Below are 26,300 nucleotides of genomic sequence, written 5' to 3'. Positions count from 1 at the left end.
TCGTATGTGAATTGTAAATCACTCCAAACATATACCTTTCTAGCATGTATACTACAGTAGTAGTACAAGGCTGCACATCATCTTGCATCACGTATCTCAAATTTTTCTAGATAAAGCATTTAATGTTAATTTGGCCTTGCGGGTTAATTTGGTAGTTGCTTCAATTGTAAGACCTATTAAGCCGAAATCCTCTGATTTTGGATGGTATCAGGAAATTATTGTATGATGAAGGTGAAAATACATCATTTTAATTTCGCAGGTAGTTCTGATCGGTTCTGGTATATTAGTGACGTTGATTATTTTTTTGCTAATTTTTTCTGAAAGTAAGTGTTCTTTTTCTCATTCCCATCCTACTAAATATTTCGGAGTTTCGGGTGTCAGGGATATGGTTTTAATTGTATTTAGGATTCTTTGTGCACCTAATAACACCTTATGTTTGACAAATCTCTTTTGTTTTCAGTTTCTTTTAGTGTGACCTACTTTGAGTTCACAACTTCAAATCATCCCATAGAAAAAGAAAGAAAGAAAACCTCTCTTTAAAGGTAAATCACGATTAAAATAAAATGAAATAGTAAAATCAAAAGATGAACCACTTGGAACGAATCCGAATCAGGAGCAGAGTCATATATCAGCAGGTGACTATAAGATAATTGCTTTCTAAATTCACCTAAGCCTAATACCAACATCACATTGTACAAAATATAGTTATTCAAAAGTGACACCAAAGATCTGAATTCGAAACTCATCAACACTTAAGTCTTTAACAAAAAAAACAAAAACTATGGTTTTTGCAACCACTACCTAGAATCTTAACCCCGCCCCTGAATACACATGTTCCTGTGAACATAGTCGTCAAGCTACTAGCAATGATTCCTTGGGAGGCTTTTTTTTTTTTTTTGTACAAAGTTCAGTTTTGATGGGACTTCAACCAAATCCCAATGTATGTCGGGGGCGAGGCGTTTGTGCATCTGAATCTACCTAATCATCGACACCTAAGTTAAAGAGGTACATTATTTATATGCCTCTACTTTTGACATCCAATAAATATATCCTTATACAACAATAAATATCTCCCTATTTTTTAATAACTTTATCCATTTAATATTAGATTATTTTAATATCCTCACCCATATAATATTTTTTTTATTTCAAAATGGAACAAATTTGTTCCTCTACCACTTCACCACCACCACTACCACCAATATTCAACTACCATTACACCACCACCATCTACCAACCACCACCACTAATATTCCACCATCACTCTTTCACCACCACCAGTCCTCCGCCACCACTAGTCTGTCGCCGCCGCCACCACCGCCGCCACCGTCCGCCGCCACCACTGATTCAGATATTTTTATATCAACAACATTAGTTGATCCAAATAAAAATAGAACCAATAGTAGAAATTGATCCAGTTTAGGGGATCAACAACGGTAGTTGATCCAAAAAAAAGGATCAACAGTAGAGATTGATCCATGTAAATGGAGTGAACTTGGCGTGAGTCGAACACGCATCATCTGACATAGAGTCAGTCATGCTACCATTGCACCACAAGTTCAACATTGGAAGAAATTTACATCATTTAAATTACAAGCATGATTATACTAATCCAAGAAAATTTTGTTGAAAGGATCAACAACAGTAGTTGATCCATTAAAAAATTGGATCAACAACAGGAGTTGATCCCATAAAAAATTGGGTCAACAACAGGAGTTGATCCATTAAATGGGATCAACAACAAAAATTGATCCCGTAAAAATATATAAACAACAACAATTTATCATCACCTTTAGCTTCATAAACAACAACAGCTTCAAGACCAAGCTCTCCATCTGAAGCTAAACACAAAAAACACCAACAATCACACAGAATATCCACCACCACCATCACAAAAACCAATACCACCACTATCTTCGTCAACAATTTTAATACTCTAACCTCACCACAACCATCATTCCAACCAAAACCACCACAATCTCCATCACCGATTACATCGTTTTAACCTTCTTCCATCCACATCATCGAATACAACCAGAACCATCGCAAAATCTGCATCATCAATTTCACCGATATCTCCATCATCATAAACTAAACTGAAAAATCAAGTAACAAACTTAAAATCTCCATCATCAATTTCATCATTTTTACCTGAATGTGTTATCGATCTAAAGAAGAATGAAATAAAAAACTAGGGTTCGAGAAGGGAATGCGAATCAAGTAATACCATCATTGTTTCTCGTTGAACAATCACCAGATTTGAGATTTTTAATTGAATAAAGAGGAAATCGATCTAAATCGATTCTTTAGAAGGAGGCAGTGATACTGATGCTGATAAGAGGTGATGGCGGAAGTGGAGGTGGTGCGACGAAGAAGGTGGTCGTTGTTTGTGGAAGAGGAAGAGGAAGAGGAGAGAGAGTTTAGATCTGAATCTGGTAAAATGAAAGAAACGATTGGTGAAATCGACAATATATGAGGGTAAAGTTGGTATTGTGGTGTGATTTGTAGATAGTGGTAAAAGTGGTTCGATTCTCAGACTTGTGAAGGATATTAATTAGACTTAAATTCTAATATTAAAATAGAAAACTCACTAAAAATTATAGCAAACTCAATCAAAGTTGATATCAATATTAAAAGAACACTAAGGCTAAGATTCCACTATTTTCCAAGTTCAAAGTGATTAAACCAATACTTATATTTATGCAATTTTCTCGTTTAATTTGATTCTAAAATATTGCAACAAGTAGATTTTCAAAAGTAATAATTGTAAATACCAAATATGAAGCATCAAAAGTCTTAAAACTAAGCACACTCCATCAAAATAAATCACAAACACTCAAATAAAAATCATATTCAATAATAGTTCAAGGAAAATAATCATATAATTATTGCAAATAAAAAGATAAAATAGAATATACCACTTTTTATTGGAAAAATAGCTTCCTCTATCGCCTCAGCAATGGGGTTTAGCTTCTCATATTAACCATGTTCTCAAAGTATGTTTTTATAGCTCAAAAGTGTACAAGGAGGTGAAAAAGTGATAACACAGCCGATTCGCAACAGTGTGAAGGTGTTGCAGAATCTCTGTTACAAAGAGGAAACAGTAGCTAAAGACCTAATGCAATTATTGTTGATAAACGATAGATGGGTTCTGCTGTTGAATAACGACAGTGTTCTGCGACAGATACTTGTGCGTCAATGTTCTTCGTGTTCTTCCCCTTCAGCAGCAGCAGAATATTGTATTTTCCTGAAACTCGATCTCTGGAGCTCTGTGGTGTTCTAAACTTCTCCTAAGGTTTCGTCCCCCTTCTATAAGTTATCCCAACTCCTTTTATAGCCCACAGGTCGATTTAATCTCCAAGAAATCTCCTTTTTTTTCAACCAAAAGTCTCGGCTTTTCCTTTCTTTCCAAACTCTTTGTACGCGTCTCATGCAGTTATCCAAGATCTACTCTGTGAATAAAATAAATCTGAGGTCATATCATCTCACAATCTTCACATAATCTTCCAAATATTCTCCAAATCAAGATAAAGAAAACTCGAAACATGCACGTCGCTGTTTTACTTCCAACCTGAGAAACTCTCGTATTCTTTCATCTAAGCACCGTACGTACTTCCCTTGTTTATCTCCTCTTTCCTTTTGTGATCAAGTTCTCGAGAATATCTCCCACATAGCTTCCATAAATATAGCAGCAAATACCCGAAAAAAACTTGAACTTCCCTGTTTTACCTAAACTCGGTTTTTGTCCCTTTTTCTTCGTATCTACAAGTCTTACCAACCCTGTTTTGATGAACCAGGGTAGTACCATATCATTCCCATGAAGAAATATGCAACAATCTTGGTCAATTCCATCTTCAGAAGTTCACGCAGAAACCAAACAAATTTCCCGCCATTTTCTGTTCGTATGAAAGTCATGAGGTGGAGTGCCCCTATCCTCTGAAGGGATGCGAATAGCAATTGAGTACCCCTTATAATTTGAGGTGCCCTTTATCAAAACTGAGAGTCTGAATAGTAATTTTCTCCCACGAGCGCAAATACCACTTTTCGAGCCAATTTTGCCGCAGAAGCTTATTTCTCCAAAAACACCTACAAAGACATAAAATAACCAAATAAGTATAAAATCGAGCACTAACAATATATACAATTGAGATATAATAGACACATAAATGTGTCTATCAAATACCCCCAAACTTATTATTTTCTAGTCCTCGAGCAAATCAAGTAAAATAAAATCCTAACTCAGTGTCGCAGGCATCGTCGATTGCATTTAGCGTATGCAATAAGCCTTTAAACCCCTAGGTGTCTCTAGTGGCGGAGTGTTGTCCCCGGAGGGCTTACCAGAGGTATACCCACAAGACCTTTGTACTCCAGACCCTAGCTTTCTACACAGAACCTTGGAAGGCACTAAAGAATCTCCTTGATTGGCATACTTATTGACTACAGGACGAAGTACCCTGATGCAAAATTCCAATTGTTGTACACGAGTTCGCACTCAAGCATACTAAAATTCATATATAAGTGACAGAGCTCTACTCAGATAGTCGCACTATGAACATCAATATCCGGAGTCAAAACTAATCACATGGATAGATCAAGAATATGGATATAGAGAAAAACATAGATGGTTTTGATGTTTACTAGGTGAACGGTGTTTCTCATATCTGTCTGAAGGCCTCCGCCAAAATGAACCTATCCTAATGGACTGAGATACTAGTCTGACTAATATCAACACACTGGCATATACAAGGGAACCAGTGATTGATAATCCTAACTCTAGATCAACACAACTGGCATATACAACGGTTCCAGTGGTCGACTTTATTGAATTTATTCCAGTTGGTCTGATGGTCTGGTCTCAGTTTCTTTTTCTTTATTTTTTTTGTATCTCAGTTTCTTTTTCTCAATCACGCAGAACCTTGGAAGGCACTAAAGAATCTCCTTGGTTGGCATACTTATTGACTACATGAGGAATTACCCGGATGTGAAATTCCAATTGCTGTACACGAGTTTGCACTCAAGCATACTAAAATTCATATATAAGTGACAGAGCTCTACTCAGATAGTCTCACTATGGACATCAATATCCGGAGTCAAAACTAATCACATGGATAAATCAATAAGATGGATATAGAGAAAAACATAGATGGTTTTGATGTTTACTATGTGAACGGTGTTTCTCATATCTGTATGAAGGCCTCCGCCAAAATGAACCTATCCTAATGGACTGAGATACTAGTCTGACTAATATCAACACAACTGGAATATACAAGGGAACCAGTGATTGATAATCCTAACTCTAGGTAAACACACTGGCATATACAAGGGTACTAGTGGTCGACTTTATTGAATTTATTCCGGTTGGTCTGGTGGTTTGGTCTCAGTTTTTTTTTTGTATCTCAATCACTCTAATTCACCCTAGCATTGGTAACAACTTGAATCGTGAGCCCCACCTAATCACTTAGAGAAACTAAGTTTAAAAACAAAATAAAATAAAAAAAGAAGTGAAACGGACTCAACGAGATATGGTGAAACTATCATGTTATTTCTAACACATGAGCTCTGTGCTTTTATGAATAGAGTCTTTAGATGTTGCCATCTAGTCAGATTGGTTCCTCAACTCCTACAACCAAAATGCTTCCATCCACTTAGATTGGTTAGTGCCATCCTTATAGGCATAAATTTCTAGGCTCTGGAGTTTATTTATTGTAACAAAAAGGCAACAAAAAGTTTCTACCCCACCCCCAAACTTAAATATAACATTGTCCTTAATGTTTCTAGTGAAAGAACATTATCAAAAGTATAAATAACATGAGGAAATAGTAAAGAGAGAAGTCGGAAAGATAGTACCTGGGTGAAGTGTAACCAAAAACCTACAAAAATAATATACAACATAAAAACCGCCTCGATGGTCAATCAAGGTAAACAGGGTCCTCCAGAGGGACCTCCTCAACATCACCTGTAGTAAAAGGTTCTAAAAAGGGATTCAATATCTGACCGTTAACCTTTGAAGAACTACTACCATTTGGTGTCTCAATCTCAACAGCGCCATGAGGAAAAACAGTACGGACCACAAAAGGACCGGTCCACCGAGAGCGCAACTTCCCGGGGAATAGATGCAAACGAGTGTCATAAAGAAGAACTTTTTGACCTGGAGAAAATGGCTTTCATAAAATATTTTTATCATGTACAAGTTTCATTTTGTTTTTATACTCCTTAGCACTATCGTATGCATCTCTACGAATCTCGTCCAACTCATTAAGCTGGAGTTTTCTATGAGCTTCTGCCTTGTCAAGTGAAAAGTTTAGGTTATTAATAGCCCAATAGGCTCTATGCTCTAACTCAACGGGCAGGTGACATGCCTTTCGAAACACTAAACGATAAGGTGACATTCCAATGGGTGTCTTAAACGCAGTACGATAAGCCCATAAGGCATCAGTAAGCCTTGATGACCAGTCTTTCCTATTAGGATTAACTGTTTTCTCTAAAATACGCTTAATTTCCCTATTGGAGACCTCTACCTCACCACTAGTCTGTGGGTGATATGGGGTAGCTACTTTGTGGGTAATACCATATTGTTTCATTAAAAGTGCAAACGGTCTATTACAAAAATGTGAACTTCCATCACTAATTATAGCTCGCGATGTACCAAATCGTGTAAGTATATTCTCTTTCAAAAGCTGGACTACGACCCTGTGGTCATTCGTTTTACACGGAACCGCCTCAACCCACTTAGACACATAGTCCACATCGAGAAGTATGTAAAGATAACCAAACGAAATAGAAAATTGACCCATAAAATCAATGTCCCACACATCAAAGACCTCAATCACTAAAATATGGTTCAAAGGCATCATATTTCTACGGAAAATGGTCCCTAACCTCTGGAAACGCTCACAAGAAACACAATAACTATGAGAGTCTTTAAACAATGAAGGCCAGTAAAAACCACACTGCAATATCTTAGTAGAAGTCTTCTTAGCAATAAAATGACCCCCACATGCATGTTCATGACAAAAGGAGAGAATACTGGACTGGTCATTCTCAGGTACACATCGCCTAATGATCTGGTCTGGGAAATACTTAAACAAATAAGGATCGTCCCAAAATAAATGCTTAACCTCGGCTAAAAACCTAGAACGATCTTTCTTACCCCAATGTTGAGGCATTCGACCAGTAACAAGATAATTCACTATATTTGCATACCAAGGTGATTGGGAAACAGAGAACAATTGTTCATCAGGAAAACTATCCCTTATAGGAAGGGAATTATTAGGGGAACTAACAACTAGCCTAGACAAGTGGTCTGCTACTACATTCTCTGCACCCTTTTTGTCTCTAATGTCTGGACAAAATTCTTGTAACAAAAGGATCCATCTAATCAATCTAGGTTTGGTATCCTTCTTAGACAAAAGGTATTTCAAAGCAGCATGATCAGTATAGATTACGATCTTAGAACCTAATAGGTAGGACCTAGACTTATCCAAGGCAAACACGATGGCTAAAAGTTCCTTCTCGGTAGTTGTGTAGTTCATTTGGGCATCATTCAGAGTTTTGCTAGCATAATAATCTGAAGCATTACACATAATCTCAAAGGGTAGGTTCCAGTTAGGTGCCTGGACTACGGGAGCGGTAGTGAGTAAAGTCTTAAGCTTCTCAAAAGCCTCTAAACAAGCATCATCAAAGACAAACTTAACATCTTTAGCAAGCAAATTGCAAAGAGTCTAGAAATCAAGCTAAAATCCTTAATGAACCGACGGTAAAAACATGCATTCCCTAGGAATGACCTAATATCTTTTACGGTTTTTGGGACCTGTAAAGTCTTAATAAGGTCAACTTTGGCTTTGTCTACCTCTATACCCTTTGAAGAGACGATGTGCCCTAACACAATTCCTGATTTAACCATGAAATGGCATTTTTCCCAAGTAAGCACTAATTTTTTTTCCTTACACCTAGTCCACACTAATGTCAAATGATGCAAGCACTCATCGAAAGATGAACCAAATGCTGAAAAATCATCCATAAATACCTCTAAGAACCGTTCTACCATATCAGAAAATATGCTCATCATACAACGCTGAAAAGTTTCAGGGGCATTACATAGCCCGAAAGGCATGCGTATATACGCGAAGGTACCAAAGGGACATGTAAAAGTGGTTTTCTCTTGGTTTTATGTGGAAATAACGATCTGATTATATCCGGAGTAGCCATCTAAGAAGCAATAATGACTATGTACAGCTAACTTCTCTAGCATTTGGTCGATAAAAGGAAGGGGAAGTGATCCTTCCTTGTGACCTTGTTCAATTTCCTATAGTCGACACGCCATCCCGTGGTCACTCGGGTTGGGATTAACTCATTATTATCATTCTGGTCTATAGTGATACCTGATTTCTTGGGGACAACCTGAACGGGGCTAACCCACTTACTGTCTGAAATTGGGTAGATAATACCCGCATCTAACAACTTAAGCACCTCTTTTCGAACTACCTATTTCATGTTAGGGTTCAGTCGACGTTGCATCTCCCTAGAAGGTTTGGAGTCTTCCTCTAAATGAATCTGATGCATACACACCGTAGGACTTATACCCTTTATGTCTGCTATAGTCCACCCTAAAGCTTCCTTATTGTCTTGAAGTACATTTACTAGCCTACTTTCCTGATCACTATCCAAATCGGAAGCTACAATCACAGTAAAGTCTCAGATGGGCCTAAAAACACATACTTTAGAGTATCGGGTAGTGGTTTAAGGTCCAACTGCGGGGGCTTTTCTAAAGAAGGAATAAGGGTAGTATCAGAAACTGGTAATGGTTCGAACCTAGCTTTCCATCTATCAGTGTCTAACACGGGGGTAGAATCTAATAGAGCATCCACCTGTTCAATAGTGCTATCGTCGTCAAAATCTAAACCAAAATGGGATAGACAACTTTCTAATGGGTCTTCAGACAAAATGTTTGGTAATGACTCCTGAACTAAGGCTTCTATCATGTTCACCTCTTCAACACATGTGTCATCTAGCTCATGAGGTAGCTTGCTGACATTAAAAATGTTCATCTCCATAGTCATATTATCAAAAGATAAACTCATTACACCATTTCGACAGTTCATGATCGCATTAGATGTAGCTTAAAATAGGCGACCTAAAATCGCAGGTATCTGGTTCTTTGGGTCAAGGGCAGGTTGGGTATCTATGACCACGAAATCCACTGGATAAATAAACTTGTCGACTTCAATAAGAACATCCTCGATAACACCTCGAGGGATTTTAACAGACCTATCAGCTAACTGCAGTTTCATCTGAGTAGGTTTCATTTCACCAAGTCCTAGCTGTATGTATACATGGAATGGCAGTAAGTTCACACTGGCTCCTAAGTCAAGTAAAGCCTTTTCTACTCGGAAGTTACCTATTGTGCAAGCAATGGTAGGAGAACCTGGGTCTTTGTACTTTGGAGTTGTGGTGTTCTGAATGATTGAAATTACGTGACTAGCTAAAAAGGCTTTTTTATGGACTCTAAGTTTTCGATTTCGCGTACACATATCCTTAAGGAACTTGGCATAAGCAGGAATTTGCTTAATTGCATCTAATAAAGGAAGGTTTATGGTAACTTTCTTAAAAACCTCCAATATGTCATTAAAGTTTGACTCCTTTTTTGTTGGTATTAATAGTTTGGGAAATGGGGCTCTAGGTATAAAATCAGACCTTTCAGGAACCGAATTCACATCATCAGAAACTTTATCAGTCTCCTCAGCTACTGGTCCTGAGAGGTGAGATTCTGAGGGGTGAACTACAGTATGTTCACTATCGGGCATGCTTACCTTATTATCTGCAACTCTAACAGTCCAAAGGGTTCTAAGAACATTCAATTGATTCGATGGTTTTGCACCTAATTCATGAACTCCTCTAGGGTTGGGTTGTGTTTGACTAGGAAACTTACCTTTTTCTCTCAAATAATTACTTATCAGACCAACCTGGGTTTTTAACTCGAAAATAGCCTGACTATTTTCTTGTCCTATCCTGTTACTAGCTTGTAGACTTTGTTCTACGGATAACTGAAATTTTGCAGTTTGCTGAGTTAACAAGGCGAGAGATTCCTCTAAACTTAGGATTTTCTTATCTGACTGATTCTGAAACTGAGGTAGTCCTGAAGGATTCTTAGTATAGCCAAAACCTGGGGGAGCATTAGAATTACTAAACTGACCTTGACTCTGGCCATTAGACCACGAAAGGTTCGGATGGTTTCTCCAACCAGGATTATAGGTTTCTGAATATGGGTCAATCTTTTGACGGTTATCAAATCTAGTGTTATTATAAAGAGCATTGGCTTGCTCTTCAATATTCTGGCCTTCCCAAAAAGGCTCCACTCTACCACTAGTCTGGCCCACTTCTAAAGCTTCTAACCTTTTTGCTATAGCAGCATCTGATTCATAGCCTCCTTCTACCCTATTAACGTTTCCTCTACTTAAAAGAATTGTTTTCTGGGGTTCCCTACTATTTTCCCATTGCTGGGTTTTTTCGGCGATTTCATTAAAAAATTCCATCGCCGCATCAACAGTTTGGTTTTCAAATCCACCAGTGCATAGAGACTCAACCATGGTCGTTGTGGAATAATCTAAACCCTCATAAAGGATCTGAACTAGCCTAACCTTTTTCTAAACCATGATGAGGATACTGGGATAATAAATCATTGAACCTTTCCAAATACCTATATAAAGATTCTCCCTCTTGTTGTGAAAATGTGCATATTTGCGTCCTAATAGGCGATGTTTTTTGCCTAGGGAAAAACTTATTGAAAAAGGCAGATGTAAGTTGTTCATATGTCTCAATTGACTCGGAGTCCAAACTATATAGCCACGACTTGGCCTTATCTTTCAGGAAAAATGGGAATAACCTAAGTTTCAAAGCACCATCATCTAAGCCTCTAATTCTTAGAGTACTACAAATTTCCTCAAAATCCCTAACATGGTAATAAGGGTTTTCATTTTCTTTCCCTAAAAAGATTGGGAGCATCTGTAAGGTCCCAGGTTTCAGTTCATAGGGTGCCTCCGTTTCAGCTAACTTAATACACGAAGGACGAGTAGTCCTAGTCAGATTCAACAAAGCTTTTAAAGTTGCCATTTATGGCACTATCAGAATATTAGGGATTGTCTCCTCAAGCGGAAGATCAAAAACAGACTCTTCAAAAGTCGAACTCTCTAGATTAAGGTAATCGAGACGCTTCGAACTACTTGGTTTCTCTTTAACAAATCTACCTAGTGCGTCTCTTTTACGTTCAGGCATACAATAGAATTTTCTAAATTGGAAGGGTAAGCAAACACAGATCAAGGCCGACTCAACCAAATCAAACCTATTGATTTCTAACAAACAAAAAGCATGATGGCTCCACTTATATTATTTCCAGACCAGCTTCTAATCCTTCGAAAGGGAATTCGTTACAATTTAAGCAAACCCCTCTGGAATCAATCCGAGCTAAAGTAAGTTGAATATAGGCGAGGGAAGCTCGATGGAGCTTTAATACCCAAGGCCTCACCGGTATTACAAGGCGGCGCAGTCACACATTCAACTTACAGAAACCGTCAAGAAATTCGAAGTATGCTTAAAAGAGTAACCAATATTTTTCGAATGACTTTCCTGTTAAGCTCGTTACCCTATCAGTCTCGTTCTATTCAAAATTTTAGGCTTAGGTTCGCGTAGGTTACGTGTTCCTAAAGCGGGCAAGAAGAGAACGATGATGAAATCCGAACCCTTATCTTGTATGGCCAAGCCTTGCCCTTTACTAGAAAAATAAATGTCCGTATTCAGTCCTCAACATATATGCATACGAAGGAGTCCAGTAACTCGCTGACAGGGGATTCGCGAGTGTTTAGAATCTTACCTCCCGTTCCAGACGGGGGATGAATCGGTTGTAGTCGACTCGGGCCACTGACTCCGATGTCAAGTGTACGAACCCAAGGTGCAGAGACAATATCGTAATTGTCCTCCTTCTCTGCTAACAGTTTATATTTAAAGTACCCTTCCGTAGGGTAATAAAAAAATAATGTCCCAAAGTCCAAAAGTCCAAAAAGTAAAGAAAAATTACAAAAATAATAAACCCTAATACAATTTTTTTTTGTTTTTTTAAAAAGAAAATAAAGAAAGCCTAAACTAAAATTGTATAAAATAAAATTGTCTTCTTTTCTGTTCTTTTGGCTTTAATCTTTAGCTCCAAGTCTTTATGAAATCACCAAACTCTTTGGCTCAATTTTCTTTTTAATCCAAAACCTGTAGAACAAGATAAATACCCAAAAACATAAAAAAGAACAAAAATAATAAAAAAATAAAATAAATAAAAATGAAATAAATCTAAAACCCTAAAAACAAGTCCGCGTCGGCGGCGCCAAAAATTGATGTGATTTGTAGATAGTGGTAAAAGTGGTTCGATTCTCAGACTTGCGAAGGATATTAATTAGACTTAAATTCTAATATTGAAATAGAAAACTCTCTAAAAATTATAGCAAACTCAATCAAAGTTGATATCAATATTAAAAGAACACTGAGGCTAAGATTCCACTATTTTCCAAGTTCAAAGTGATTTAATCCAATATTTATATTCATGCAATTTTTTCGTTCAATTTGATTCTAAACTATTGCAACAAGTAGATTCTCAAAATAAGAAGTGTAAATCTGAAGCATAGAACATCAAAAACCTAGGTCCAAGCATGCTCTATCAACAGAAATAACAATTGCTTAACAAGGATCATTCAAACAATTCTCACTCAAGGCAAAACAATCATAAAAATAATTGCGATAAATAAATAAATAAGAATGTACCACTTTGTATTGGAAAAATAGCTTCCTCTATCGCCTCAGAAATGGGGTTGAGCTCCTCATATTAACCACTTGCTCAAAATACATGTTTGTTGCTCAAAAGTTGATTAAAAAGAAGAGAACGTATAAAACAACGTATTTGTAACGGAAATAATTATTACGAACCACTGTTACAAAGTACCCTAACACAGAACTGTTGCAAACTCTGAATAATTGTTACAGAAATTGTGACAAAGTGATTGAATTTGAAAGAAAAGGCCACAGATTCTGCGCTGTCTCTTACTGCTGTTCTGTGTTCTTCTTCTTCCTCTCGCCTGTATCTCTGCAACTTGGTGTTTTTATGCTCTGCTATGTTCTAAACTTCCGCAAAGTGTACCTAGGTCTTCTATGAGCTATCCCAACTCCTTTTATAGCCCACAGGTCGATTGAACTTCAAGAAATCTTTAGCTATTCTTATCTTTCCTCCACCTCAAGTCTCGGGATTTCTTTCCCTGACAGGCTTCTCTACGAGGTTCTGTGAGTTGTAAACTTCTCAAATAAGGTAAGATAGAGTCCCAAATATAGTTAACCTCTCCAGAATCTCGCCAACTCCCATATATATAACCAAAAAGTCCGGTAATAACTTCACTTCCCTGTTTCGCTCAAACCGAAGATTTGTCACTGTTTTATCGAATCTAAAGCTCATACCAATCCTGTTTTGACTCATCAACTAAATTCCAATCCATCTCCACGTCAAACTCCGACTAAATTTCCTCCTAATCATCAACAGAACTTCGATAAACATCCATCTCCTCTGTTTCGCTCCAACATGGTTTTTCAGCCCAAAATATTTGATCCAAACATAAACACCAACCCTGTTATGATTTAAGAAGTCCATCCCAACAAAAATATGCAGCTGAGTCACTCCAAATCTGATTCATGAAATCTCAACAGTCCCGTGAAACTCCACACCTCTGGTTTATTCTTCCGGCTTATTTAGCCCAGCTCATTCGATCCAATCACACCTACCAGACTTGTTTAGTCATAACAGGATATATCCAATCCAAAGACCCATTGAATCCGGCCAAAACTCCAGCAAAATCTCGCCTAAAAATTCCGCCGAAAAACTCAATTTGAATTCAGTTTTTCCCACCAAAATTTTGGTGAAGATAAAGGGTGCCCCCTATCCAGAGTAGGGGTTTAGATAGAAGCTCTCTTGGGGGTGCCAAGGGGTGCCCCTTATCCAATCTGTGGGTGCCAATATCATTTCCTCCAGGTGCTTTAGACAACTTTTCGAGCCGATTTTTCCAAAAATGTTTACTGGCCAAAAATACCTACACACACATAAAACACCATAATAAGTACAAAAATGATCTCTAACAATATATAAAATCGAGACAAATTAGACACAAAAATGTGTCTATCATAAACCACCTTACCAACTCTTTTTATCACTTTAAGTAGACCATCATATCTTGGAATTAGGCATCTATGCACTGTCTTGCTAGAAAGCTTCTTCCAAATCTGGGGTGTTAGATTTAACAACACCATGTCTCCCACCTCAAACTCTACATCTTTGCGATGCAAGTCAGCATACTTCTTCATTCGTCTCTGTGCATTATCCAAACTATCGCGCGCTTGCTCAGTCACTTCTGTTTTTGACCTTGCATAACGATAAGCTGCTGGACAGGAACCTTGCGTCTTAGCCTTTGGCACCTCATGAGGGGTTAATGGCTGCTGTCCTGTAGCTAACTCAAAAGGACTCAGCTCTGTTGCTGAACTCTTGTGAAAATTATAACAATATTGGGCCGTATCCATCAACATCACCCAATTTCCCCATATTGACGTCACATAATGACGCAAGTACTCTTCTAGCAATGCATTTATCCTCTCCGTATGACCATCGGTTTGGGGGTGATTGCTAGTAGAAAACTTTAGTTCGGAACCAAGCATTCCAAACAAGGCGGTCCAAAACCTGCCTGTAAACCGTGAGTCTCTATCACTCACAATATCTCGAGGAAGTCCCAAATACTTCACCACATTCTTGAAGAACAGATCCGATGCAACGTCTGCATTGCAAGAATGGGGGAAGGGAATGAATGTAACATACTTCGAAAAGGGATCAACGACGACCATTATCGAGCTAAAGCCTTGCACCTTTGGCAGACGGTTAATAAAGTCTATTGACAAGCACTGCCATGGCTTGTATGAAATCGGCAAAGGCTGTAGCAATCCTGCTACACTTCTCCTTTACGTCTTATCCAGTTGACACACTAAGCATGTCTTCACATACAATTCAACATCTTCTTCCATTTTAGGCCAGTAATAGGAACGAGCTATCAAAGCATGCGTCCGTTCCATGCCTGGATGACCAGCCCAAATGGAATCATGCGTCTCTCACAAGAGTTCCCTTCTCAAGCCACCTGAATTAGGTACATAAAATTTTCTTCCCTTGGCGTAAATGACTCCATCATCTAGCCAAAATCGACGAACGATCCCATCACTGATCTGCTTAGTCAGGCGCACACATGTCTGATCATTCTTCGTCTCTTCTTTGATTCGAGGCAACAACTCTGTCTCAATCGTGGTCAGTGCCGCAACATATTCTGCCACCAACTTTCTGCTTAACGCATCTGGCACAGAATTAAGCTTTCCTGTCTTATGCTCGAACTTTTAGTCGAACTCGCTCAAAAAGTCAAGCCACCTTGCTTGTTTTGGCGAAAGTTTCTTCTGGATGGAAAATAACGTAATTGCCACATTATCCGTCCTTATGATGAAATAAGTTTCCAACAGATAATGGCGCCACGTTCTTAGGCAATGTATCACTTCCAACGTCTCTTTCTCATGCACAGTGTATCTCCCTTCAGCATCATTAAGCTTACGACTCTCGTAAGCCACTTGATGGACATCTTGCACCAAGACTCCCCCTAGATCTGTCTGAAGCATCAGTGTGCACTTCAAATGGTAAATCGAAACTAGGCAAGCGAAGAATTATTTCTGTTGATATCGCTTCCTTCAATGCATCGAATGACCGCTGACACTAGCTCGTCAGTCCATGCCCATGATTTGTCCTTCCTCAACAAATCTGTCAAAGGGGGCACTTTCTTTGAATAGCCAACTATGAATCGCCGGTTATTACTAGCTAAACCCAAGAAAGAACGAAGCTCTCCAAGATTCTTAGGTTATGTCCAATCCAAAATGGCTTCTACCTCTTCTGGTCCATATGCACGCATCCTTGCGATATTACATGGCCAAGGAAAGTAATTGTGGTCTGGGAAAACTCACACTTTTCCTTCTTCACATACAAACTTGCTTCTCTAAGCTTTGCAAACACTTTGCGAAGATGCATCACATGCTCTTCCAAAGTCTCACTATAAATGATTATGTCATCCAAGTATACAACTACAAAGCGGTCAATGTACTCGGAAAACACATCCTTCATCAGATTGCAAAATGTTATTGGAGCATTCGTCAAGCCAGATGGTATCACACGGTATTCAAACGAGCCATACCTTGTTACCATTGCAGTCTTTGGTTCATCTCTTTCTGCTATGCGCACTTGGTAATAACCTGAGCGCAAATCCAACTTGGTGAAGAACTTAGCCTTGGCCAACCCATCAAACAAGTCTGCCACTAGCGGAATTGGGTAATTGTTCTTCACAGTTAGTTTGTTCAAATCCCTATAATCAACACACATACGAAGCGAGCCATCTTGCTTCTTTTGGAACAACACCGGAGCACCAAAAGGAGCTTTAGACGGTTGTATGTAGCCTTCCTCCAGCAGTTCAGAAATATGCTTGCGCATCTCCTCAAGTTCTAGTGGTGACATATGATACGGTGCTTGCGGAGGCGGCCTCTCCCCTGGCACCAACTCTATCATATGATTGATCCTACTCCGTGGTAGTAGCGTCTTAGGTAGTTCTGCAGGCACCGTATCTGCAAACTGTTCTAAGACCGCAACTATTCCATCTTCTACTTCTACTACCTTTCCTGGTTTGATCTAAACCAAAACTCCTAGGAAAGTAGCCAAGCCTTGACGTATACCTTCTTTCACCTGAATCGCAGACAAATATGGCTTAAGTATCTTGTCTGGTTTTCTTTGTCCCACCATAGGAACAAAGCATGGATAATGAGGGTGTTGTATCAATATCCCATTTCTGTGAGGTAATGGCGACGCCTTCGCCGCGCAAAACAAATCTATGCCCAAAATCAGGTCATAATCATCCATAACCATAACTAGCAAATCTAGTTTTCCTTTCCATTCTCCAACTTGCACATCTGCATTGCGAACTTTCCCTCGACTGGCTTGTGGTTCTGCGTTAATAGTTTTGATGGTTCTAGCCGCGCTAGTAACTGTTAAGTTCAATGCCACGACAACATTTGGATGAATAAAGGACTTGGTAGCACCGATATCAGCCATCGCTAATACCCATTTTTCATTAATCTTCACATCAACGTAAATCAGTCCAGAAGACATTTTCTTATTACTGTGCTTTGCTCCCTAGCAAATGACTGATGTTGCGATATTGGCCCCTGCCAACATCATGTTGAGCCTTCCCAGCCTCGCGTTGTTTCTCAACAGCACTTGCAGCGTCTCCGGTACCCTTAGTGCAGTTCTGATATGTAAAACAACTTGTTTCACCCTCATCAAGTTGTTCCGAGGACATCCTTCGTGCATGATTATCACTTGCAGATTCTTGAATTAACGATTCGCATATCTTTAATGCAATTATTTGGTCTGATCTTCGCCCCATCCTTTGCATGCCTTGTAGTTTTTGTGTGGATCCTTCACTTCAAATACAATTTACAGCCAAACATAGAACATCGACAACTTCAATCATCCTTATAATGCAACGTGAATAGAGAGACCCTTAACCAGGGCTCTGATACCCGAATTGTCACAGGTTCGCAACACCCAAATGCTACAACCAACTTGAAAATGGTAACTATGCTCCGCAACACAATTTCAGCCAACTCGCACTTAGCCAATACTTAAACTTCTTGACTAATTCTCTATTCATCCCATACTAAACAGAGGTTCTGCTCACAAATCTTCCAAGCCTTCAATCAAATGCACACACTCCGCTTGATGCATAAACAATAAGCCAAACCAAAGGTAAATATGCAGCAACAGAACGTTTCTCTAAATTAGGCCTTAGCCTTTTTATTTATTGCACCCTTAGGGTTACAGACTATTCTTGTTCCGGATTACCCAATCCCTTCACAAGATCAGGCTTATATAGCCTTACAAAAAGCTATGTAAAAGTAACTGCAAGCACTTACAGATTTACTTTACATGTGGCAGTTAGCTAACTGTTCCAACCTTGCCAGTCCGCCCACTAAGCCAAACAGGACCTTCCTATCAGTTAAGAAAGCATAAAGCAAACCCACTCTCGTGTAACCAACTTTAAACTGTCGAGGCCATGTGCCCTGCACATGTCATCCTGCCTCGTTGCATGATGACCGCATCTGCCAGCCAAATGTAGCGCCATCATAGTTGTGCATCATTTTGCCAATGATGCAAGTGTGCTGATGCAAGTCTTGCTTGCATGCCTACACGCCTCATGCATACAGGTAACATGCCAAACTCATTTGACATCTCTTGATGCTAATCTCGCATCTTTGGTCATGTGCAAACCCTGTTTGGCACATGCCACTTCTCAACCTGCAACTCAGACATGCCACTCTGCATGTCTGACTTTGGCCAAGCCACTGATGAGCCACGGTGTCGCATCTTTACTTGGCCACTTTACATGCACGTCATAGTAGGCCACTTGTGTCAATAATGCAACGTGCACTAAGAATAGTATTGCCTTACCAACTTGCTACTACGAAATGGAAAATGTTGGATCGGTGAACAGAGATCCTGGGTTCTTGTTAAGTGCTATACGTTTCCTTAATTGATCTATTCAGTAAGCAAATTATTATCACTTTCTTGGAAGGCTAATTAGACAAAGCAGCAGTTCTAGTACTGCTTCATTTAACTATTTGTCTGCTACTTCTAAATGGTGTGTACTTGTTCATGCACATATATATATATATATATATGGCCTCCATGGATGAGTTTAGCTCAAGAAAGCATCCCATATAACTATATCTCCCACTTGCTAATGATTTCGTAGAAGAGGATGTTTATGCCCGTGGTTTGTTTATGCGAAAACTAAAAAAACGACGGCTTGCACGATAAGCGCAAAATGTTATTTAGTGATGGAATGTCAACTTTTACGTACTAATTACGTACCGGCTAATGATATTAATTTTGGGGTTGACAACTTAATGAAGCTACATCATTATAGAGAGCATCACCAATTACTCAAAAAATCAAACAATTTTTCACTACTCTCTTTGTGTTTGCTTCTAATGAGGTTGTTGTCATGGGTTTGTAGCTAGATTTAGAAATGTCTGTTGAATATACATTTTTAATAGTTTATAATCTTGTGATTCTTGTTTGACTCAATTAGTTTATAATCTTGCTTACAAATTGTCAAACGAGAGAATTAGGTAATTATAAGAGGAAATCATATAAAAGCAAAAGGTTTATGTTAGATTCTCATGCGCAGTTATTTTCTTCTTTTTTTAATGAGGACCACAAATCTAACGAGAAATAGGAATGGATAAATTTTATAGAGCTTTCTTAAGCTCCACGGGTTTTCACCCATGAAAGAAGCATTCCTTTAATATATCTACTGTTGTGGGCAGCTTAAAGTCGTATAATATTTAACATCAGAGTTACTAAATTTACAGTACAAATTGACATATACGAGATCTTAAAATTATTATTTCGTGTTTTAGGGTAAATGACTGAGCAAAATACCACTACGACACAACTCATTTTAGAGGTGGCTAAAGGTAAACTACAGCTCAGATGATTGACATTGTATTAACGGATGAATAAAAAATTGGTTGATGATGTAGTTTTTAAGTGGTAGTAAAGTTCGTTCAACTCGGATTATGTAGACTCGATTTTAAACTCAAACTAAAATAGAAAATTTAAAAAGAAATTGTATTCAAGTTTATAAAAAGCACTGAGACTTTGGATTCCACCAATCTCCAATTTTTATGTGATTTAATCTAGTCAATATTTATGCATTTCTTTACGTTTAAAGTGATTCTAATATTTTCGCCTAGACAAGTAGATTCTCAAAACAATAGTTGTAAATCGAAAGCATGGACCATCAAAAGATTTAACCTAAGCATGACCCATCAATTGAGAACACAACCACTTAATCAGAATCATATATTCGATTTCAGTTCAATGCAAATAATCATAAAAGAATTAAGAAAACTAAATTAAATAGAATTTACCACATAATAATTGGAAAAATGGCTTCCTCCGTCGCCTCAGCAACGGGGTTTAGCTCCTCATATTAATCACTTGCTCAAAATATCTGTTTATGGTTCAAAAGTTGATTAAAAGATGAAAAACTATAACTCTGAATGTTTGCAACGGTGTATTGGAGTCGCAAAACGAATGACTGACTGTGACAAAGAAGTTACTGTAGCAGAGTTACAAATTTGAGACGTTGTTCTTATTTGCAACGGATGTTCTTCAGCAGCAGCAGCAGAAATACGGGTTTCCTGCAACTTGATCAATTCGCCTATGTAGTGTTAAAAACTCCTCTACGACTGATCCAATAACTTCTTTTTCTTTCCTGGGACTTAAATACACCTTTTATACTACTCAGAAACCTAAAAATAGCGATTAATTCTCTCTTTTTCTTTTCGTGCAAGCCACGACAATAATCTCTTCTGCCGACTTCCTTAATCGTTTATGAGACTTCCAAACCATCCTAAACTCTTCCTTAGCTAGAATACTACCTTAGGAAACAATATCACGCGTTTAGTCTCCCTGGAATTCCTAAAATAATTCCAAAAAGTTTCCGTGCAAAACTCAAACTTTGTTTCCTTTTTCCGGCCTATCCAGCCCAATTCGATTGATTCCAGCGCACATACCAGGCCTTTTTAGTTGAATCACGTCCATCCCAGCAAATTTCAGTGATTGAGTCTCACTAAAACATCTTCGAAATCCAATCGAAAGTTTGGTTCTTCGCTGGTTATTTCTTCCCGCCTTTTTCTGATTTTAAACGAAGAAGATGACCTCCCCCTATCCTGTGCTGGTATCCCTTTAGCAGCTGCCTGGAAATGAATGCCCTTAGTAATTGGTCACCCCTTATCCATTTGAGGGGTCCGAATAGCAAGTGTCCTCTGGCGGTTCCCCGCCCAACTTTTTGAGCCGATTTTTCCAAAAATGTTTGTTGGCCAAAAATACCTACACACACATAAAACACCATAATAAGTACAAAAATGAACACTATCAATATATAGAATCGAGACAAATTAGACACAAAAATGTGTCTATCAAATACCCCCAAACTTATTATTTGCTAGTCCTCGAGCAAAAATAAAATAAAATAAAATAAAATAAAATCCTAACTCACTGACGCAGGCATCGTCGATTGCATTTAGCGTATGCAATAAGCCTTTAAACCCCTAAGTGTCCCTAGTGGCGGAGTGTTGTCTCCGGAGGGATTACAAGAGGTATACCCACAAAACCTTTACTCCAGACCTTAGCTATCTACGCAGAACCTTGGAAGGCACTAAAGAATCTCCTTGGTTGGCATACTTATTGACTACATGAGGAAGTACCCTGATGCGAAATTTCAATTGTTGTACACGAGTTTGCACTCAATCATACTAAAATTCATATAAAGTGACATAACTCTACTTAGATAGTCGTACTATGGACATCAATATCCGGAGTCAAAACTAATCACATGGATAAATCAAGAAGATGGATATAGAGAAAAACATAGATGATTTTGATGTTTACTAAGTGAACGGCGTTTCCCATATCTGTCTGAAGTCCTCCGCCAAAATGAACATATCCTAATGGATTGAGATACTAGTATGACTAATATCAACACAACTGGCATATACAAGGGAACCAGTGATCGATAATCCTAATTCTAGTTCAACACAACTGGCATATACAAGGGTACCAGTGGTCGACTTTATTCACTTTTTTTTTAACCTTTTTTTTTGTGATCCGTTTGGTCTAATTGGTCTGGTCTTTTCTTTTCTTTTCTTTTTCTTTTTTTTCTTTGTAACTAAATCACTCTAATTCACCCTAGCATTGGTAACAACTTGAATCGTGGACCCCACCTATCACTTAGAGAAACATGGTTTAAAAACAAAATAAAATAAAAATAGAAGTGAAAAGGACTCAACGAGATATGGTGAAACTATCATGTTATTTCTAACACGTGAGCTCTGTGCTTTTATGAATAGACTCTTCTAGATGTTTCCATCTAATCAGATTGGTTCCTCGACTCCTACGATCAAAATGCTTCCATCCACTTAGATTAGTTAGTGCAATCCTCAATAAGCATAAATTTCTAGGTTCTGGAGTTTATTTATTCATACTGCAACTAAAAAGTTTCTCCCATACCCCCAAACTTAAATCTAACATTTTCCTCAATGTTCTAAAGATAAAATTAAAAGCATGAACAAGGAGAAACTGTTACCATTTGAAGCAAAAGAGATAAGGAAAGATATTACCATGTTGCATGAGATTGGGTTACCTCCCAAAAAGTGCTAAATTTAAAGTCTTCAGCCGGACGTCAAATACCACAAAATGGCTAATTACCTTTCAAATCATATATCAATAGTCGAAACAACTGTGGGTCAACAAAAGCAAATAAAATTGCCACAATTATCAGACAACTGCACCAAATCAGAAAAATGAACAGACATAGCACATCCTCATCCAATGTTTCCTGCAAGACAACTGGGTTTTTCTGTTGTGCCCATTTGGGCTTCATATGAGTGTCTTGACAAATTGACTCATTCGAACAACAATTCTTTAGAATTTCCTCCTGGACAATATCAGGAGGATCCGGTTGCGGAGTCGGAAGTGACTCAAGTAATACCTCAGGTACACTAGGCTCGAATTCCAAGTTAGGGACTTCTAATGGAGATAATTGACCATTAATACCCCCAAACTTAGGGTAGTCAGTATTCTCGGACAAACCTCTAACTATTGCTTGAATTTCTGGATCCTCAGAGTCTTTAAATACTCAAGAGGTTCTTCTAGTTCATTACCCCCAAACTTAGGGTCAACACTACTATCCGTAAGGCCTAGAACTATGTCTTGAATCTCAGGGTCCGTAGAGTCTTTAAAGTACTCAAGAGATTCTTCTAGTTCAAAAGTTTGGTCACCTAACTGACTTAAGATAATTTCCTCATCAAGTTCATCTAAGGAATCACCAAATAAAGTGTCGTCCCAATTATCCTGAGTTAGATCCCGAACTAAAGTGCTAATCATATTCACTTCTTATAAATCATCGGAAGGTTGTCTATTAACATTAAATACATTTAGTTTAGTGGTCATATTACCAAAGGATATGTTCATAAGTCCGGTCCTACAGTTGATGACAGCGTTAGCTGTGGCTAAAAATGGGCGACCTAAAATCACCGGTATTTGAGCACTAGGATCCTGAACAGGCTGAGTATCTAGAACAACGAAATCCACTGGATAACCTCAATCAGAACATCCTCTATGACACCACGAGGTATTTTGACAGACCTATCAACTAATTGCAATGTCATTTTAGTCGGTTTCAACTTACCAAGACATAGCTGGTTGTATACATGATAAGGGAGTAAGTTCACACTAGCTCCTAAGTCAAGCAATGCCTTATCTACTGAATAATTACTGATCACACAAGATATGGTGGGGCATCCAGGGTCTTTATACTTAAGGGCTATTTGGTTCAGAAGGATTGAAATTACCTGACCAGCTAAAAGGCTTTCTTATGGACATTAAGCTTACACTTTCGTGTACAAAGGTCCTTAAGGAACTTGGCATAAGCAGGCATTTGCCTAGTTGCTTCTAATAAAGGGATGTTAATGTTTACCTGCTTAAATATCTCTAGTATTTCGTTGAAAGTCGACTCTCTCTTTGTTGGAGCTAACAACTGTGGATATGGGGCTTTGGGTACAAAATGAGACCTGTCGGGAACCACATTGGCATCACTAGAAATTTTATCGGTTTCTTCAGTTAATGGCTCCTTCTGGGGCTCATCTTGGGAACTAGAAGGTGGATCTACAACATGTCCACTATTAGGCATGGCTACCTTATTGTCTACCGTTTTACCACTCCTAAGGGTTGTGACAGAATTCACTTGATTAAATGGTTTTGCACCTACTTCATTAACTCCTCTAGGGTTGGGTATCGGTTGACTAGGGAACTTACCTTTTTCTCTTAGAGACTCATTGATCAGACTAACCTGGTCTTTCAATTCAGAAATGGCATGATTATGTTCTTGTCCTATCCTATTACTAGCTTCTATGCTTTGTGAAATCAATTGACGCATATTTTCAGTATTTTGAATAAACGAGGTGAGAGTTTCCTCTAGACTTAAGATTTTCTTATCAGACTGATTCTGAAACTGAGTTGATCCTGAAGTATTCTTAGTATATCCAAAACCTGGGTGAATATTAGAATTACTAAACTGACCTTGGTCCTTAGACCATGAAAGGTTCGGATGGTTTCTCCAACCAGGATAATAGTTTTCTTAATATGGGTCAAACTTCTGACGGTTATCAAACCTACTGTTATTATAGAGAGCATTGGCTTGCTCTTTATTATTCTGGCATTCCCAAAAAGGCTCTACTCTACCACTAGTGTGACCCAATTCTAAAGCTTCTAACCTTTTTGCTATAACAGCAATTTTGGCATCTGATTCATAGCCTCCTTCTACCCTATTAACGTTTCCTCTACCTAGAAGAATTGTTCTCTTGGGTTCCCTACAATATTCCCGTTGCTGGGTCTTTCGGCGATTTCATTCAAAAATTCCATCGCCGCATCAACAGTTTGGTTTTCAAAACCACCAGTGCATAGAGACTCAACCATGGTTGTTGTTGAAAAATCTAAACCCTCATAAAGGATTTGAACTAGCTTTACCTTTTATAAACCATGATGAGGACATTGGGCTAATAAGTCATTGAACCTTTCCAAATACCTATATAAGGATTCTCCCTCCTGTTGAGAAAATGTGCAGATTTGCGTCCTAATAGACGATGTTTTGTGCCTAGGGAAAAACTTGTTCAAAAAGGCAGATGTAAGTTGTTCATATGTTTCTATTGAACCGGAAGCCAAACTATATAGCCACGATTTGGCTTTATCTTTCAGGGAAAAAGGAAATAACCTAAGTTTCAAAGCATCATCATCAAGGTCTCTAATCTTTAGGGTACTACAAATTTCCTCAAAATCCCTAACATGGAAGTATGGGTTTTCATTTTCTTTCCCTAAAAAGATTGGAAGCATCTGTAGGGTCCCAGGCCTAAGTTCATAATTTGCTTCAGTTTCGGCTAACCTGATATAAGAAGGACGAGTAGTCCTAGTTGGGTTCAACAAAGCTTTCAAAGTTGCCATTGCTGGCACTATCGGGATATTTGGGATTCTATGCAATCACAAAACAAGGCTGACTCAACCAAATCAAACCTAATTTTCTAGCAAACAAAAAGCATGATGGTTCCACTTAGATTGTTTCTAGACCAGCTTCTATTCTTTCGAAAAGGAACTCGTTACAATCTGAGCAAACCCCTCTGGAATCAATCCGAGTCAAAGTAAGTTGAATCGAGGCGAGGGAAGCTCAGTGGAGCTTTGATACCCAAGGCCTCACCGGTTACAAGGCGGCGCAGTCACGCATTCAACTCACAGAAACCATCATGAACTTCGAAGTATGCTCAAAAGAGTAACCAATATTTTTCGAACGACTTTCCTATTAAGCTCGTTACCCTATCGGTCTCGTTCTAGTCAAAATTTTAGGCTTAGGTTCGCGTTTGGTTTCGTTTTCCTAAGGCGGGCAAGAAGAACGGTGATGAAATCCGAACCCTTATCTTGTATGGCCAGTCCTTGCCCTTTACTAGGAAATTAAAGCAGCCGTTTTCAAGTCCTCAGCATATATGCAAACGAAGGAATACAGTAAACCCGCTGACAGGGGATTCACGGGTGTTTCGAAAAACTTACCTCCCGTACCAGACGGGCGAAGAACCGCTGAAGTCGACTCGGGCCACGACTCCTATGTCATGTACGAACCCGAGGGGCCGAGGCGATATCGTAATCACCGTCCTTCTCTGCACACAGTTTTTATTTAAACCAACCCTTCCGTAGGGTTTAAAATATAATGTGTCCCAGTCCAAAAATAAAGTCCAAAAAGTGTCCAAAAATAAAAAGAAAAATTACAAAAAATAAAACCCTATTTACAGTTTCTAAAATAAACCAAAATAACTATATACAAAATCTTCTTCTTCACTCCTTTCGGATTCCTCTTTTCTTTCCTTCTTTGGCGATGCTTTCCTTTTATAGCACTTTTTCTTTCCTTGTAGCTTCGCTCGAAATCTGAAAAGAATCAAAAAATACCAAAGGCGTAAAAGAGAACAAAAATTCTAAAAGAGATAAAATAAATCTAAAACCTAAAACCTAATACAAATCCGCGTCGGCGGTGCCAAAAATTGAT

The 26,300-nt window shown here is 38.5% G+C and overlaps 1 pseudogene; it reads left to right on the top strand.

Moving 5' to 3' along the window:
- The first annotated feature begins 24,749 nt into the window (after nt 1-24,749).
- LOC113344758 lies at nt 24,750-24,849 on the top strand (annotated as a pseudogene).
- Nucleotides 24,850-26,300: the final 1,451 nt, after the last annotated feature.

This window comes from Papaver somniferum, unplaced genomic scaffold (assembly GCF_003573695.1).
Source record: "Papaver somniferum cultivar HN1 unplaced genomic scaffold, ASM357369v1 unplaced-scaffold_79, whole genome shotgun sequence".
Classification (NCBI taxonomy): domain Eukaryota; kingdom Viridiplantae; phylum Streptophyta; class Magnoliopsida; order Ranunculales; family Papaveraceae; genus Papaver; species Papaver somniferum.
The sequence above is the reverse complement of the archived record's forward strand: the minus strand, read 5'-3'. Positions and strand labels throughout refer to the sequence as shown.